Source organism: Cetorhinus maximus, chromosome 5 (genome assembly GCF_964194155.1).
Source record: "Cetorhinus maximus chromosome 5, sCetMax3.hap1.1, whole genome shotgun sequence".
Classification (NCBI taxonomy): Eukaryota; Metazoa; Chordata; class Chondrichthyes; order Lamniformes; family Cetorhinidae; genus Cetorhinus; species Cetorhinus maximus.
In genome coordinates, this window is record NC_135883.1 from 166,146,676 (window position 1) to 166,162,417 (window position 15,742).

The 15,742-nt window shown below is 41.4% G+C and overlaps 2 pseudogenes across 2 annotated transcripts in view; one reads left to right on the forward strand and one right to left on the reverse strand.

Moving 5' to 3' along the window:
- Positions 1 to 15,742, reverse strand: part of LOC144681073 (cold-inducible RNA-binding protein B pseudogene) — a 32,509-nt pseudogene that overhangs the window by 10,379 nt on the left and 6,388 nt on the right. Inside the window, exon 2 of the transcript XR_013576682.1 lies at positions 7,186 to 7,265. The product of XR_013576682.1 is annotated as a cold-inducible RNA-binding protein B pseudogene, transcript variant X2 (transcript). The remainder of the gene's footprint in view (positions 1 to 7,185; positions 7,266 to 15,742) is intronic.
- Positions 313 to 3,488, forward strand: LOC144681071 (ornithine decarboxylase antizyme 2 pseudogene; annotated as a pseudogene). Its single transcript, XR_013576679.1, has one exon. The product of XR_013576679.1 is annotated as an ornithine decarboxylase antizyme 2 pseudogene (transcript).

The following is a 15,742-nucleotide window of genomic DNA, read 5'->3' on the forward strand; positions in this document are numbered from 1 at the left end:
CGGGTTATCTGTACCTTGCTTGTCCTGCTTTCTACCCTTAATTAGCACATTCCTTAGATAATGTCACCACCTTCAACACCTCTTTGTCCTTGACATCCTTTAGCAATCTCCACCCATCACTGGCCCTCTATCCAGCTCTACCTGTCCCACCCACCCACCCCCTTAAACCAGCTTATATTTCACCTCTTTTCTATTTTTACTTAGTTCTGTTGAAGAGTCATATGGACTCGAAACGTTAAATGTGCTCCTCTCCACAGATGCTGCCAGACCTGCTGACTTTTTTCCAGGTATTTTTATTTTTGTTTTGGATTTCCAGCATCCGCAGTTTTTTGCTTTTACTTTGTCCTGGATGTTGTCAAGCTTCTTGAGTGTTGTTACAGCTAGGCAACATGAAGTGTCCATGACCCCACAAATGCCACAAGATCAATGTCATACCTTAAGTGTACTTTTGGACTATTTACTATAAACGAGAGTCGAGAAAGTAAGGTAGACTTACTCACCAACCAACTCCTTCTCCTGTACTTTCAAGTTAGTTGCAAACTTTGAATGTTTTTCTATAATGCAGCTATTTACGCACCTTTCCTAAAAGTAGTGAATTAATCTGGCTATTTGCATAAAGACCCTTAATGCAGATACTCACCATCCAAAGTACTTCTTTACTGTGATGTCACTGTATTTTTTCCTCAATCCTCTTTCAAACTCAACACGGGCCGATTCCCAGTAGCTGAACTTGTGTGCCAGCTTCGGTATTCATTGGATCATCCTCCGGCATCTCCAGCTGATGCTACCACCAAGCACATCATCTTCTCTCCCACCCCCCTCCTTTCAGCATTCCAAAGGGATTGTTCCCTCCGTGATATCCTGGTCATCAATCACCCCAACACCCTTCACGCACTACCTTTCATGCAAATGCAGATGTAACACCTGCCATTTTACCTTCTCTCTCCTCAATGTCAAGGCCCCAAACACGCCTTTCAAGTAAAACAGTGATTTATATGCATTTCTCTGCATTTAGTATACTGTATTTGCTGTTCATAATGCAGTCTGCTCTACACTGGGGAGACTAAACGGAGATTGGGTGACCACTTTGCGGAACATCTCTATTCAGCTCGTAAGCATGACCCTGAGCTTCCTATTCCTGTAGTAGCCTGTCATTTTTATTCCCCACCTTGCTCTCATGCTGACATTACTGTCTTTGGCCTAATGCAGTGTTCCAATAAAGCTCAACACAAGCTCAAGGAACATCACCTATCTTTCGGTTAGACACTTTGTAACCTTCCGGACTCAACACTGAGTTCAACAATTTCAGACCAAGCTCTGGCCCCATTTTGTTTCCTTTGCTTTGCATTTTTCAGTCTTACCCTTATTTTTCCCGTTTCTGCTTTTGAACGGCAGCTATTCATTACTTTGCCCTGTACACCTCCTCAGGACACATCTTTTGTTTCTTGTACCATTATCACTCTCTTCGTCTCGGCAAAACAATTTATTTTGTCATTTAATGACACCCTTCTTCCAGCTTATCACAGAACTGCTCTTTTCACCCACTTAAAATTTATTACATTTCTAACTTTTCCCAGTTCTAATGAAATGTCATTGACCTGAAACATTAACTCTATTTTTCTCTCCACAGGTGCTGCCTGACCTGGTGAGTATTCCCAGCATTCGCATGATTTTGCTTTTGTATAAATATTTCTGTTTTCTTGATTACCAGGCAATTAGATATTAAAAACAACTGTTTGAGATTGTCGCAAGTTGACAGTGTTCTAAATCAATCCTAAATTATAAACTACACAGTAGAATTGTTTGATTTGTTGGTGATGGATACTCTTTCGAGTTATCAACAGTCACAGATTGCAACTCTTTTCGAATACAATCACAGTTCTTGGTTTCCGGGAGTGGGACATGAACCCACAACCCTCTGATTCAAAGGCGAGGGTGCTATGGACTGAGCCACAGCTGATAGGGCACACCAGAACCCAAGCTGGCGAGGCCAACTGTCGCTGCCAATTGCTGTGCCGGCTGAGTTCAACTAACTCGGCAGATATGGGGTCATAGATGGTTACAGCACAGAAACAAACCATAAAATCCTAGTGTCAGTGCTTCCAAGTTAGCTCCTAGTTGTAAAACTCCTGACAGCCAGTTGATGAAGGAGACCAGAAGCCAAACTTCACTCTGAATAAATCTAAAACTGAGTGAAACTTATAAAAGTGTATAGCTGCTAACTCTACTCTCATCCCAGTGTCAATTAGTCTCTTTATATGTGCTGAAGTAATCATCCAATCAATACCCTTCAACTGTATGTGCTTAACCTTAATTTATACCATTAACACTAATGTCTAATTGCACTCTCAGTTCGCAAACCATAAATTCTAATATTCCAATTTTCAAGAACAATGGACTGTGCTTGATGAAGGTCCTGGAAGGTGGGGGGTGCAGAGTGGATGGAGGGACAGCCACCGGCAGCAGAACCCAGTGAGCGGGCTCTGTCTGCGGCCGGATGGTGAGAAGCTCCGTCGAGCAGATACTCAACAGCTACTACTTCGGAAAAGAAAGAGTCAAGAGCCTAGCTTCTGCCATGATAAATACCCAGAAGAGTAGTATTCCTTCCTTCAGTGGTGCATCTTAGCAACAGTACTACAGGCACCTCAGTCCAGGGCCTCTGTGGTGCTCCTGATGCCCCTCACCCACCAGTGAAGATCCCAGGTGGGTGAGGGAATGGAAGGGATTACACTCTTACCGCTCTCTTACACACACATGAGAAGCTAACTGTAACCCAAGAGCTACCAAGCAGAACATTCTCCATTTTCAGTACAAGCGAACAGCTCAAAGGTCTCCAAATGGGATGCAGTTTTCACCAATAAGAAAGTTTTTGTGGAAATTCCTAATGGTGTTTTGGCAGAAGGAAGCAAAGAAGAGTTAACTGTGCTGTTAGAATTTGCTGAGGAGAAAATGAAGATGGAATATGTATTTGTCTGCTTCTACAAAAACAGAGAGGATCAAGCCTTGCTCCTGAGAACATTCAGCTTCATGGGCTTTGAGATTGAGACACCAGGCCATCCCTCGGTTCTAGCTCAGTCTGATGTCCTGTTTTTGGTGTACTCCATTGATCATCATTGTCAGAGGAAGAGTAGCCGCATCAAGGAACACTTTACTGTTTCCCACTTTTTATTGTAGCTGTGGGAGAGAGTAGTCCTTAGTATAAATGCTGTGTAATACCCATAGAGCTATGGCCTGTAAAAGGTGCAGATTTTAATTGCCTTTTGTGTAAGCAAAATTTGATCATCTTGCCTAGATGCTCTTTAGACAGTCTGGGCTGAATTCAGCTTCCTGGGCTGATACTGAGCAGGAATAGTTTATCTCGAATTACAAATTTGTCAAGTTTTTTTTGTCATTTGTTTCTTCAACTGTGTGACTTTGTCACTGCTGTTTACAGAAAATGTTGAAAGCCTGTGAATTCCTTTCACATACTGTGTTTTTATGTACCTTCTATTAAGCCATTTAAAGAAAATAAAATTATTTCAAATTTACCTTTTAAAAAAAAAAACAATTTGTGGTAGCAAATCCCCGATTCTAATCGCCCTCTGGGTGAAGATTTCCCCCATAAATTCCCTTCGAGTTACCGTCTCACTGACCAGGGGAAACAAAAGCCCCAATTTTAACCTGAGCATCCAACCGTAATGGGGTGTGTGTCAGGGGTAATATTTTTTTAAAAATCAACCTTCCAGCTCCAATTTGTTGCCTTCCCAACAGTTTAAATTTTTCTACCCAAATCAGGCCATCAACATGACTCTTGCAAAGGGAGAGAGGGCTTAGTAAACAACAAGGTCTAGCTTAGCCTTGAATGTTTTCAATGACCCAGCCTGCACTGCTCTCTGGAGTAGAGAGTTCCTCCCTCTATTGTGTCCATTGATTTTCTACCATTGGTGGGATGCTTTTAGTACACTGTAACCTCACTAATCCAGAAATTGTGTGACCAAGGCATTTCTGGATTTTGGAATAATGTTAGAATACCTGATCACAAGAATGTGAGCCAGGTATAAATATGTACCGAAGACAAAACAGTAGTAAAGCGGTAATAACATTTGTTTTATTTATCCAACTACTGTATTTTCCATGTTTCCAAAATATTGCATTCTTTAACATTAGAAAACACATTTATCAGCGAGTGCGAAGCAGGTCCACGATATTTCTGTGACAACTTGGCACAGACTGGGGCTGGCAACTATTACCTCAGTGACTGAGGAAAAACCAGGTGGTCAAGCGGCTGATCCAGGAAGATGACTGACAGCTTCAAACTTAGCCGTGTTTGTGCTCCTGTCTGCCTGTTGTACCCTGGCTCTGCATTAGAGATTGGGTGACCAGAGGTTGGCTCTGCTCCTTACCCTGGGTTAGCCACTGTGAATCATAGGCACTGGCGACTGGACCAAAAGGTGGGAGAGAGCAGGGCTGAATACTCTATGTATGTGTATATGGTGGGAAGGGGACAGGGGCTGATTACTGTGTATTTATGTGATGATTATCTCAGTCTGGCAGCTACAAGAGAAATGCCATGTACAAAGGAGACCATGAGGGCATTCAACCATGGGGAGGGGTGGCGGTGATGGGTGAAGGTGGGGGCTTCTATTTTAGCTTCTGGAGAAAATTGACTGCATGCCAAAGCTACTCAATGCAATTTTCTCTTTCCATGATAGGCAACATTGGAACCCTTTGAGATTCGGAGTGGGGTCAAACAGGGATGTGTTCTGGCACCAACATTCTTTGGCATATTCTCTTTGCTGCTGCCATATGGCTTCAGGTCATCTGCAGAGGGTGTCTTCTTACAAACCGGAGCTGACAGAAAGCTGGTCAGCCTTGTTTGCCTGAGATCCAAGACAAGGTTTCGCCAATTCCTCATCAGAGAGAGTTGCTCTACATTGACGATACTGTACTAACATTCCATACTGAGGAACACCTTTCGCAGCAAATGGACAGACTCTCTCATGCCTGCAAAGAGTTTGGTTTGGCCATCAGCATTAGAAAGACAAATGTCATGGTCCAGGATACTGCCATCTACACACATGTCACTGGCTAGGCTAGCATTTATTGCCCATCCCTAATTGTCCTTGAAGTGATGGTGGTGAGCTGCCTTCTTGAACCACTGCAGTCCATGTGGTGTAGTTACATTCACAGTTAGGGAGGGAGTTCCAGGATTTTGACCCAGTGACAGTGAAGGAATGGTGATATATTTCCAAGTAGGATGGTGCGTGGCTTGGAGGGGAACTTGAGGTAATGGTGTTCCCATGCATAGGTGGCAGAGGTCATGGGATTGGAAGACGTTGTTGAAGGCACCTTGGTGAATTTCCAAGTAGGATGGTGCATGGCTTGGTGGTAATGGTGTTCCCATGCATCTCATGCATAGGTGGCTGAGGTCATGGGTTTCGAAGATGTTGTTGAAGGAGTCTTGGTGAATTGCTGCAGTGCTTCTTTTAGATGGCACACATTGCCGCCACTGTGCATCGGAGATGGAGGGAGTGGATGTTCAAGGTGGTTGATAGGGTGCCAATCTAGTTGTTCTGGATGGTGTTGAGCTGAGTGTTGAAGCTGCACTCATCCAGGCAAGGAGAGTATTCCACCACACTGCTGACTTGTGCCTGGTAGATGGTGGACAGGCTTTGGGAAGTCAGGGGGTGAGTTACTCTGTGCAAAATTCCCAGGCTCTCACCTGCTCCTGTAGCCACAGTATTTATTTGGCTGGTCCAGTTCAGTTTCTGATCAATAGTAACCCCCCCAGGATGTTGATTTGAATATACTTGGGTACTGGGCAGAAAAATGGCAGACAAAACTCAATGCCGAGAAACAAAAATGTATTGCACGGGGTCAAAAAAATTCACTAAAAGAAATAAGACCATAAAACGTAGGAGCAGAAGTTGCCCATTCGGCCCATTGAGTCTGCTCCGCCATTCAATGAGATCATGGCTTATCTGATAATCCTCAAATTAGGCAAATTCTTCTCAAAACTATTTTGGAATACAATATATGAGTAATTTGACACCTGACATGTAGTAAGTGTAGCATGGTTGGGAGCAACAGGTGACTGGGTTTCCTTACCTCATGTCTGGGTCTTTTGTAGACTAATTGATATCGATTGATTGCCATGATTTTTGTAATGTCCCCATGTTCTATTGCATCATGGCTGCTCTGTTCCTGAACTCCATTTATCTATGGTCTTGAAAATTTAAACTGAGCTAACATTTTTGGCGAGAGAATTCCAGATTTCCACTAACCTTTGTGTGAAAAAGTCCTTTCTAATTTCATTCTGAAATAACCTAGCTGTTAAGATTATTCTAATTTTTTCTGGATTTCCCCCACCAAAAGTCATTGTTATTCTGTATCTGTGCTATTCAAACACTTTTTCATTCCAAACATCTTGATTCAATTACCCCTCAACCTTCTAAACAAGGAAAGGAAATGTCTTTTATGCAACTTGTTCTCAAATGTTATTTTAAAGCCCTGGTATCATTCAGGTGAATTAGCGCTGTACCCACTCCAATGCCAATATATCTTTCCTGATGTTCAGTGCCCAAATTTGAAGGTGTAACTTGAGACAAGACTGTGTGTACAATGGAAGTGTAATCACCTCCCTTTTGCATTTCAGCCTCTCTTAGAAAAAGGCAAATATACCATTTGTCTTCTGAATGCTTTTTGTATTTGTACACCAGCTCACAGACGTAGAATCACATACTAGCTTATAATCATGAATCATCAGGTGTACTGTGCATGTGTCAGCTCTTTGAAAAGGCTATCCATTTAATCCCACTTCCCTACATAGCCCTGCGTATTTTTCCTTTTCAAATTTAGATCTAAATCTCTTCTGAAAGTTACTTTCAAATCTGTTTTCACAACCCTTTCAGCCACTGCCATTATGACGACAACTCGCCTTGCAAAATACATAAGTCATGTTTCCGAGTCTGGTTTTTTTGCCAATTTAAATTTTATCTCAAATCTGTCCCCGCTGGTTGCTGATCTTCCTGCTATTGGAAACAGTTTCTCCCTTTCTATTCTGACAAAAATCCTATAATTTTCTGCATTTCTCTCCCTTGTCAAAAAAAATGGAATTATATTTACAACTTTCTAATCCAAAAGCACTATTTCTGGATCAAGAGAGCTTTGAATAATTATTACGGAATGCATCAGCAATTTGCTCACCTATTTCTAGTAGTCTGGAATGGAAACCATCAGGTCCTGAAGGCTGTCTTAAACTACTGGTGTTTTGTTCTCCTCTTCCACTGTGAAAACAAAGTGCTCATTTAACAAGTCCTCCACTTCTTTATGCTCATTAGGCTCACATGCCTCTATTTTTAATTAGACCCAGTTCCATTTAATAATGTTTATAAAAACATTGCTGTGAACTTAAATATCCCTTAAAGCTTTTTTTTCATATTTGCTTTGCCAAGCCCAGTTCAGGCACAAAGATATTCCAAATTTTAAAGCTATATTTTAAAAACATGAACATAAAAACTGTTAAGATGGCTGCAGCATACCATGTAGCTTTTGGCATTTGAACGGTTGACAGTCTGTGGCCAAAAGATAATTAAAAAGAGGACCTGTGTGAAGGAACATCACAGCCACTTGTGAAATTCACATCCATCGCTGGCCAGGCCAGCATTTATTGCCCATCCATAATTGCCCTCATTCAGAGGGCATTTAAGAGTCAACCACATTCCTGTGGGTCTGGAGTCACATGCAGGCCAGACCAGTAAGGACAGGTTTCCTTCCCTAAAGGGCATTAGTGAATCAGATGGGTTTTTATGACAACAACAATGATTTCGTGGTCATCAGACTTTTAACTCCAGATTTTTATTGATTCAATTTTCACCATCTGTCAGTTGTTATTTGAACCCGGGCCCCAGAGCATTACACTGGGTCGCTGGAACACGAGTCCAGTGACAATGCCATTATGCCACCACCTCGCCCGAATGGGTGTTATACAAATGCAAAATGGATCCCACTGACCTTTCACTGTGTTTGGATGAGGGGCCATCACAACGCAAAGACTGCCTCAAGTTCTCAGTGTGAAAACCAAAGTGCAGGATAGTTATTGGTTATTAATTATTAATTAATTATTAATAATAGTTATTATTAACACACCACCTTTTTGGAAAAGGTAACAAGTCAGATGGGTGAGACAGTCATGTTTGTTGCCAGCTTTTAAAACAGCAAGAATCAGCTCTGCAGAGACATAAGAGACCAGCAGAAAGCCACTGAACCAGCAGCAGTCAACTAAGCAGCCAAGATAATACGCAGCCAAAACTTCAAAATGGGAGGACTCTCTCCAACCTCCTGGAAGTTCACTTGAGAACCAACATCTTAGCAATACAACTGCAAGAAGCCTCACAGCTTACTGAGAATTCTATGCTTTAAGACCTTTGCACCAGCCAAAGCATAAACTCATCTAAGAACCTTAGTGGGCCCAATACAAGAGACTGAAAGAATCCCTAATTGTAACGATTCTTTTTTTGAGTGTGACAGCGTGAGACATTGCATTTTTAAATCTCCAGGGCAAGTGTGGGATAATAAATAACCGCCTTCATTTTAAAATTCACAAAGCAGCTTGCTGCTGGGATTATTTAAATTGGGACAACCATTTTGAGGGTAAATACAAAACACTTTGATCACCATCAGTAAGAAAACACAAAGTCTGACATTTATTTTTGCAACTCTCTTTTTGTATCACTTAGCTAATTATTTTTTATAGCTCTATTATTTTTTATAGCAAAATGTATCGCACAGGGACAAAAAATTCACAAGAAGAAATTAGACCATAAGACATAGGAGCAGAAGTCATTTGGCCCATCGAGTTTTCTCTGCCATTCAATGAGATCATGGTTGATCTAATAATCCTCAAATTAGACACATTTTTCTGAAAACTATTTTGGAATACAATATATGAGTAATTTGACACCTGACATGCAGTAAGTGTAGCATGGTTGGGGTGTATCATGGTTGGGAGCAACAGGTGACTTTGGGCCAATGGTTCCCAAGGCTTCCACAACTGGGTTTCCTCACACCATGTCTGGGTCTCTTGTAGACTAATTGATATAGATTGATTGCCATGATTATTGTTATGTCCCCATGTTCTATTGCATCATGGCTGCTCTGTTCCTGAACTCCATTTATCTATGGCCTTGAAAATTTCAATTGAGCTAACATTTTTGAGGAGAGCATGGTTTTGTGAACGGAAAATTATGTTTCACTAATTTATTGGAGTTTTTTGAAGGAGTAACATGTTACTCACAATAAGAGGTTGTGGCGGAAGAATTAATCCAGGCTGGTCTCTTGGTTAAAGCTGATTTATTTCCAAGACAACTCCTCAGTGCTACTAACTGCCCCGTAGCTTCCACCCAAAGTGTTGCAGTTGTACCATTTTATTCTATTTAGGTGGGATAATTAATGCCCATCACCTGTTTAACTAACAATTGGTTTTAACAAGATGATTGCCATATTAACAGATTCCCTTCAAAAAACTTGAACACTTTTTTTTAAACAGAAGGAAATAATGTCACGTATTTCCACGTATATTATTCCCTAATTTCTTTTACCACATATATATGTACACACAATTCTAAAACAAAAGCAAATTTTCATTGCATCGTTATAAGACACCCCTCTTCCAACACATTTAATAATTTCTTAGAGCAGGCACTTCTTTTCGTAAAACAGTCTGATAGTTGGTGACTTTTGTCAACCCATTTTATCTTAGAGATGTCTTTTCTCTCTAACATCTCCTTGGCTAGGTCTATTCGTAGCCTTTTTTCCGTGACACTTTTCGTGGAATGAACATTGTCCGAAAGAAACCGGTTATCAACATAACATTCTATGGGCAAACTTTTCCCACATGGCACCTTAAATAATATTTCTGTCAATATATTGGATAAGTAGACCCCCATACCTTCTGCTTCTACTAAGGCTAACGTTTCAACAGCTAAGGTGCTTTTCACTACCCTTTTTATTTTCTTGGCTTCCCAAGCCAGTGGGCAACATTTATCGTTCTTTCCCACCAAGAATATGATGAACCCTGTTGTGCTGGAGTACCCATCTGGAAGATTGGCATGTGAAACATCATTAAAAATGACCAACCTCATTTCTTCTGGATCACCCAAGGCTGGGAACTTGAGCACACATCTTAGAATTTAATTTTTTAACTGTTTTATTTGCTCTCTGGGCTTACTCAACTGTAGCATGTTTCATCATGGTACTCAGTTCCAACACATCATAACTAGCATCAGGCCTAATCTGAGTGCACAACCAGCTCAACTGCCCAATCAAACTTCTCAACTGTTCCATTTCTTTCTTGGTAGCAGGATCCTTTTTTTGTGAGGATCTACCATGAGTTACTGTGATATAATTAACATTTTCTAGATAAGATTGTTGATTCAATGTCACTCCTAACTTGCTCTGTTTAATGTCTAAACCTCTGTATTTAAAGGCCCTAGAAGCCTGACTTCCAACCTGCAATTCCTCCTTTATCTTCTCGATTACCCATTGTTCAAATTCTACAGATCCTCCCACAGGAAATCATCAATATGCATGATAAAGATCCCAGCTAGTTTCTCAAACAAAAACAAAAATTCCTGGAAAAACTCAGCAGGTCTGACAGCATCTGCGGAGAGGAACACAGTATGTTTCGAGTCCGTATGACTCTTCTTGTGGTACCAGTAGAACATCGCGGGGTCTGTCTTTAACTGAATGCAACCTATTTTCAACAATACAGACCTCAGAATAATACCACACTCTTGATAAATCATTCAACCCATAAACACACTTATTCAATTTCCATAGCTGTCCTTCTACATCCCCAGCTTCTTTGGGTGGTTTCAAAAAAACTTCCCTTTGAAACTTCTCCCCCTGTAAAAACACAGCCTTTTATATCAATCGATTTGCACTCCCAGGAATCGGATGCCAAAATAGCTAAAAAAAATCTTCAAACTCATTTTCCCCGCAGTAAGCGAGTCCACTCTGACATCCTGATCTCCTAGTCTCTCTTCAAAGCCTCGGGCTACTAATCTCACTTTGGCCTTATGTGTACCGTCTGGGAGTACCTATTCTGTACAGATCCATCTATGAGACAAAGCTGGCTGTCCTCTGTCAGGTATTTCAGAATATACCCCAAATTCCTTCCAACTTTCTAACTCTTTCCATTTGGCTTCCTTTGTCAGCTTACTTTCCAATTTATTAGGAGCTACTAGAGTCGCTCTGTCATAAGTACTTCTACTTCTGTTGAGATTGCTAGCTTGCTCTTTAGTCCTCCTTGTTAAGCTATGGCCTCTACTCACATTCCTCTCCCTTTCTGGACTGCTACTATATGATTGTCCTCCCACGCAAACAGAACTCCTTTCGCAAGTCCTTGATTTTTTTCTAGGGTCACGACCACTTTCTGGTCCACTGTTAGAACTCATACTGCGCTTTCTGGGTTTCCAAATCTTTACCTCGGTTTGCCAATCGATAAATCTTGTCTCCTGTCCTTCATCCTGCACATTTAGCCAATGTTTGTATTTACCAGTGGCCTTTCCTGCTCTCCCTATGATGGTGGCATCCCTCCACACACTGGTCCCTTCTGGCATGCATGTTACCTTTGTTCCTACTTTGGGTAATTGCCCTTTTGGATGAATAGCGTTGTCCTGTACCTCAGTATTACTTTGTCCATAGTCAGTCAACCCTGTATCTGCCGTCGTCTGCTCCTCATAACTACCCAGTGTATGTGTATGTGAAGTGCATAGTGCCTCCTCGCGTTCTATGTCCTGTTCAGAACCTGCAAAGGTATAGTCAGTACCAATTAACCGTGAAGAATGTACCCTAACAGTTTGATTACCGTGTTGCACAATTACTACTTTCCCATCACTCCCTATAACCTAGCCAGGTCCTTTCCACTCTCTCTGGCCTTCCCTTTTATAATATACCACGTCTCCTCCTCTAAACTGTATTCCCGATGGTCTTATGTGGTGCCGTAGAGCCTGCCAAGTTTTTTCTGAAACCTCAGCTTTACGAAAGCTTTTCTACCCGCATGCAAAGCGTTCAGATGAGCAGAAAAAGTGGAGCTAATGCTAGTCCCTTCTAGAGCAGGGGGAGCATCTGACAACACCAAAGGTAACTTCGGATTTCTTCCAGACACCAACTGATACGGACTGTACCCCCCAACCATTTGCAGAGAGTTCTTTGCGTGCACCGCCCACGCTAGCACCATTTGCAGTTTACAACCTGGTGCATCAGCTAATATTTTATCTAACATGTCATCTATTACTGCATGGTTTCTTTCACAAAGACCATTATTAAATGGGCTCTCAGCTGCAGTGCACATAACTATGATGTTTAAATTTTTGCACATATCTCCAAATTCCTCATTGGCGAATTCCCCACCATTATCTGTTAGGAACTTCGTTGGAGTTCCTAATCCTGTTCCTACCCATTTCTCCATAACCTTATCGACAATGGTCCTTTTGTCTTTACTATGTATCACAGTGGATAGACTAAATCTGGTTGCCGTATCTATGAAGTGTAGTAAAAAAAAGCCCTATCCTTGTCCCAAACTTTCAAGTCCATTGTCACTGCATCATTAAACTCCCTGGCTAGTGGCAAGCTCACAACAGGATGCAGTGGTGTCTTGCGATATTTACGGCAAATTTCACACTGAGCAGTGATTTGTTCAATAAGATCATCATATCCTTTATCGACCACTCCCGCATCTCGAAGCAGAATCTGCAGTTTTTGTGGCACTGGATGTGCAAACAATGTAATTTCCAAATGATCTTTTTGTCCACCAAATTCTCATTCTCAGCAGTTAAAAAAAAAACTTCATGAACTTTTTGATGAGAAATCTCTGGCTTCCTTAGTGGCAAGCAGTAATGCCCTGACCAAGTAAAGTGTAGATCCACATTTTTCCCGGAACATGACTGCTCTATCATTCTTCATAGCTAGCATCATTTGAGCCTTCTTCATCGCAGATCAACTCAACAATAGCAGTATCTCATTAGAAACCACATAGTACTGATAAACAGATTGATCCCTGCTATCTTACAAGGGAGGACCACCCGTTTGGAGGATGTTAATGTATTGTCATCTCCGAACCTGAAGCAGGTAGAGCTTTCATACTCCTCGACCCTCCACCGGTCTGCCTCATCGAGACACTTCAGTTAGCAGGCAAGTCAGTCCATGCTGCACACTGTAGAAGTGCTACCACTGTCCAGAGCTGCACAGTTGAAGGAATCTACCATCAAGATACTCAGAGCTGGATTCAAACTCTGTAATCAATGCGATTCCATCATGGCAGTCACCATCATCATTTTCAGTTTCAGATGAATCAGTCTCGTGGGTTACTTAAAAAAACATGATTCCTTCGCTGTGGGCAGTTCATCGTGTAATGGTACTGGGAATCACGCCAAAAACACCGATTAACCATTCCCCATTCATTTTTTGGGTTTAAACATCTACGGTCACCATCCCGGACACGCTTTTTGTCCTGACTCTCAAATTGGCTAGGGTCATGACCATTTTCAGACCTCTTGTCATTAACCCCATCTTTGTATTGGAATCTTGGTCTAATACTTGGTCAACCGCGAAATTCAGTCACTATTGAATCCTCTATCCTTTGTTTTACAGCATAGTTGTTCGCACTTGCTAAAAAAGTGGCAGGGAACGACTGTTTCCCTAGAAATTTTTTTTAGGGCAGCAGCCATTTGATCTAAGAGAGGTCCTTTCCCCCAGAACTGAACCCCTGTTAGTACTAAAACACTATCGACATGGGAAATGCAAACAGTCCAGTAATTTAACTGCCAATACCGATTCTGGAATTTCAAGTTCAAATCGCTGTTGTCTCCTGTACTATTTATCAAAATCCATGATATATTCTTCCATGGACTGATCATCTGATTTCTTAAACCTATCAAAGATCGTCCAAGCTTCATATGCTTCCAATAACTCATCCTTTTTGTAGAACTTATCCAAAAATTATATCAGACGGTTTAATCCCTTTTCATGATCCAAATCATCCACTTTCTACTCTGAAAATACTTTACTCCTTATCTTACTTTTGGCTGGTAATGTTAATGCCAAAGCCATACCCTGCATCTTCTGGGGTAGAGCAGTAACCCAGATCCACATTTCAACTTCAGCCTTCCATTACTGGTAAGGTTCAGAGTCAGAAAAAATTGGTGGATATTCAAAGCTTGCGATTTTGCACTGTCCTCCTGCCATTCTGTAACTTAAATTGTTAGCAACAGTATACTTCTTTGCTCTCGGGACTGAGACAGAAAGCTTCATATACAGCAATCAATCAGCAAAGCTTAAAGTTCATCCTCTGCTACGACGTTACTCACAGTAATTGGTTGTGGTGGAAGAATTAATCCAGGCTGGTCTCTTGGTTAAAGCTGGTTTATTTCCAAGACAACTCCTCAGTGCTACTAACTTCCTTGTAGCTTCCACCCAAAGTGTTCCAGCTGTACCTTTTTATTCTATTTAGGTGGGATGATTAATGCACATCACCTGTTTAAGCAGTAATTGGTTTTAACAAGATGATTGCCATATTAACATAACATGCGCAGTGGTTAGAGGAGTCTGTAGATGTACCGTACTTGGAATTCCAGAAGGCATTTGATAAGGTGCCACATCAAAAATTATTGCGGAAAATAAAAGCGCATGGTGCAGGGGGGGTAAGATATTAGCATGGATAGAAGATTGGCTGGCTGGCAGAAAGCAGAGTATGCATAAATGGGTCTCTTTCTGATTGGTAGGATGTGATGAGTGGAGTCCCAGAGGGTTCTGTACTGGGACCTCAACTTATTACGATTTACATCAATTACTTAGATGAGGGGAATGAAGACATGGTAGCTAAATTTGCAGATGGCAGAAAGATAGGTAGGAAACTGTTGTGAAGAGGACATGAGGTTGCAGATGGATAGATAGTTGAGTGAGTGGGCAGAGACCTGGCAGATGGAGTTTAATGTGGGAAAATGTAAAGTTTTTCGCTTTGGCAGGAAGAACAAAAAAGCAGAGTATTACTTAAATGTAGAATGGCTGCATAATTCTGAGGTGCAGAGGGATCGAGGTGTTCCAGTACATGAATCACAAAAAGTTAGTATGCAGGTACAGCAAGTAATTAAGAAGGCTAATGGAATGCTATCCTTTATTACGAGAGGGATTGAACATAAAAGTAAGGACGTTATGCTTCAGTTATACAGGGCACTGGTGAGACCACACCTCGAATAGTGCACGCAGTTTTGGTCTCCTTATTTAAGGATGGATGTAAATGCACTGGAGGCGATTCAAAGGAGGTTTATTAGATTGATACCTGGAATGAGTGGGTTGTCTTATGAAGAAAGGTTGGACAGGGTGGGCTTGTTTCCACTGGAATTGAGAAGAGTATGGTGTGATTTGATTGAAGTATACAAGATCCTGAACGGCCTTGACAAGGTAGATATGGAAAGGATGTTTCCTCTTGTGGGTGAGTCCAGAACTAGGGGGCACTGTTTTAAAATTAGGGGTCACCCTTTTAGGACAGAGGAGAATTTTTTTCTCAGAAGGTTCTGCGACTTTGGAACTCTCTGCCTCAGAAACTGGTGGAGGAGGGGGCACTGAATGTTTTTAAGGCAGAGTTGGATAGATTCTTGTTAAGCAAGGGAATCAAAGGTTATCAGGGTCGAATAACAGGACAGGCCAAAGATATTCCAAATTTTAAAGCTATATTTTAAAAACATGAACATAAAAGCTGTTA